Here is a 2,738-nt window from a genome sequence, read left to right on the forward strand (position 1 = left end):
TGAAAAAGCATTCTATCTCATACTCATGCATTTTGCTTTCTTTGGTTAATGCTTTGAGGAGTTGTTTTTGAAAATTAGGTTTGTGTCTTTCAAAACTGTGATTTTTCTCAAAATTTAGTGAGTCTCTGCCCAATTCGATCGATCCAATGTGTTTTTCGATCAATCGAAAAAGTGCTTTAATTTGTTTAAAAATGACTATTTCATTCGATCGATCGAATGTATTTTTCGATCATTCAACATTATCATTGGAGATATAGAATGTTAAATCAGGGAAACTTAATATAGTGTTTCATTCTTGGATGAAACACTCACCTTGGAGAAACTTAATATTCGATCGATCATTCTCCAAGGTGAGTGTTTCATTAGATGACTAATTTTTACAAAGCTTCAGGGATGAGAGCTTTAAGTTCCAATATTACGATCCTTTTGCTTTAGATTTAACTAAATGACTATTCAAAATTACGATCAATTGTCATGCAACTATGAATAACAAGATTATCTTATCAATGCTAAAAATCTAATTTGACCATTCCTCATATAACGCAATGATCCTACATTACCATCAAAATATAGACAACACAAAAGAATAAATTAATATAACTGCCACTTACAACTAAAAATGCTAGAACCTTGCACCAAACTAAAACTGTATAGATCCTTTTGCTCTTCAAAATAAACGGATGGAAAGTCCACTGCAACAGAACATTCACATTATTAGGATTTCTTTTTTTTTGGAAAACTTAATAAAAGTGATTTTGCACAATTGAAACTGAAAGGGAAATAAACCTTAGTGAAAGAAGATATGGCATACTATATCTTTATCATTCAACATTCTATATCTTTATCAAATGAATATGAACTTTCATATTGAGCAAAAGGACAAACCAACCCCATGTTCATTCTTTGTACAGGAAGAGGTAACTAAAGTAAATGATTAGGAAATCAGGCCAATTTACAAAAACAAATATAAAATACATTCAGGATTTTCAAGACTAAGCACACAAGTAATCACTACAATTGCTTTCCTTCCCCCAAACTTTCTCTAGAAAAGGAAAAACACAATGCCAACACCAAACCACAAATACAATATTCAAGTTTTCACCATATTCCAGTTTCTGCTATAAAAAGCAGGGTGATTTCCACAAAGCCATCAATCACAATCTAATCTCAAATCCTCTTAACTTTCAGTCTGATATCAAATCAAAGCAACAATTTTAAAATAACAAAATTTTAAGTTTCAAACACAATCAATCCAAAACCCAGCTAAAATGACACAAAAATCTCAATAACTAAAATCCCAGATCACAATAAAAAGTAAAACCAGTACCCATCAAGATTAAACCAAAATTTAGAGTTGGGTTTTAAATATTTCTCGAAACCCACCTCAAATTATGCAACAAAGTCGGTGACTAACATTTCCAAATAGAAAGTGACAATGTTCTATTCCCAAAATAGTAAAGATAAAGACAGTCCAAACCATTTAAAAAAAAAACACAAAATGAAAGCACATCAAGTTTAATCCAAACCTATTTTAACAACCTCGTATGCTAAAATCATAAATAAATAAGAAAATGGAGCAAAACCCATATCATAACAATACCTTGGCAACTTTGATTTCAACCTCAAGCTCGTGAAAGCGGTTGTTTAATCTTCCAAACTTGTTAATGTTCTGCTGGTCCTCCCAAGTCACCTCTGTCTCAGATCCTCCACCCTTTGTAAATCAACAATTTTAAATCAAATTCAGACCCACAGGAGCCACAGCACAACACAACAAACACGATAAAATGGATAGAATATATGAAGAAAAAAAAATGAGTGAAGAGAGAGTAAACCCAGAAAGCAAATAAAAAAAACAAAATTTTGAAACTTGAAGGCTTTAGCCACAAAGCCACAAACTTGAAGACTTACACAGAGAACAGAGGCGGAAAGCTGAGGGAGGTGGAGAGAGAACTAGGACAGAGTAGGGTTTTCGGGTGGGCCGGGTCCTTACTCAGTCCTACATAAAACGTCATGCCTTCTCAGCTACGAGAGGGACCCATATGTCAAGATTTCTGTCCAACTTGACGTATAACATATCCAAAACTAGATAGATAAGTAAGATGAGCAGTTTCAGGTGGTGACCACCACAGCAATAAAGCATATCCATCAATTATTCAGTCCCACTTGTGTTTTCATCATCCGAAGTTCACAAATGGAATATCCAGTGGGACCCTCACAGGGTACAACACAAAAAGGTTTCTACATTTAAAAAAGGGTCCAGCTTGTGCCCCAGTCAAAATTTTCACTGAAAATGTTGAATTTTGGACACGGGCCTTTAAAAAACAATGTGGAATTCACAAAGTTCAATACGCGGTTACGCGTAAAAAACTTAGCTTTAGCTTAGCTTTGTCTTCCCTGTATTTTTTTTTTTTTTTTTGATAATATATATTATTTATTCCGTTAACTATCAACCGTGTTGGGAACTGTGTGACGTCATCACATAAAGGTGTCCATTTCTTTGCCGTTTCAAAATTTGCAATGCGCCACGTCATTCTTGTCCTACTGTTTCACACACCTTCCTTGAAACTTCCAACAACGTTCTGTAACTTTAAATTACTCGCTGTTTTTTTTTTTTTTTCTTTCCAATTTCTCAAGAATATTCTCATCGATCACCTGCTTTGATTTTATTCATTTTTATAGTTGGTGTGCGCTTGTGAGCTGTGAATGATACGAATGTTTTTTAAAAATAGTTATACAAA

At 33.7% G+C, this 2,738-nt stretch overlaps 1 long non-coding RNA gene across 1 annotated transcript; it reads right to left on the bottom strand.

The window, feature by feature from the left end:
• Nucleotides 1–396: 396 nt before the first annotated feature.
• LOC112026489 (uncharacterized) lies at nt 397–2,187 on the bottom strand. The gene is made up of 3 exons (XR_010627949.1): nt 1,909–2,187; nt 1,601–1,711; nt 397–692 (listed from the first exon to the last, which is right to left on the bottom strand). It is a non-coding gene; the product is annotated as an uncharacterized LOC112026489 (long non-coding RNA).
• Between the last annotated feature and the right edge of the window lie 551 nt (nt 2,188–2,738).

Source organism: Quercus suber, unplaced genomic scaffold (genome assembly GCF_002906115.3).
Source record: "Quercus suber isolate HL8 unplaced genomic scaffold, Cork oak 2.0 scaffold_36, whole genome shotgun sequence".
Classification (NCBI taxonomy): domain Eukaryota; kingdom Viridiplantae; phylum Streptophyta; class Magnoliopsida; order Fagales; family Fagaceae; genus Quercus; species Quercus suber.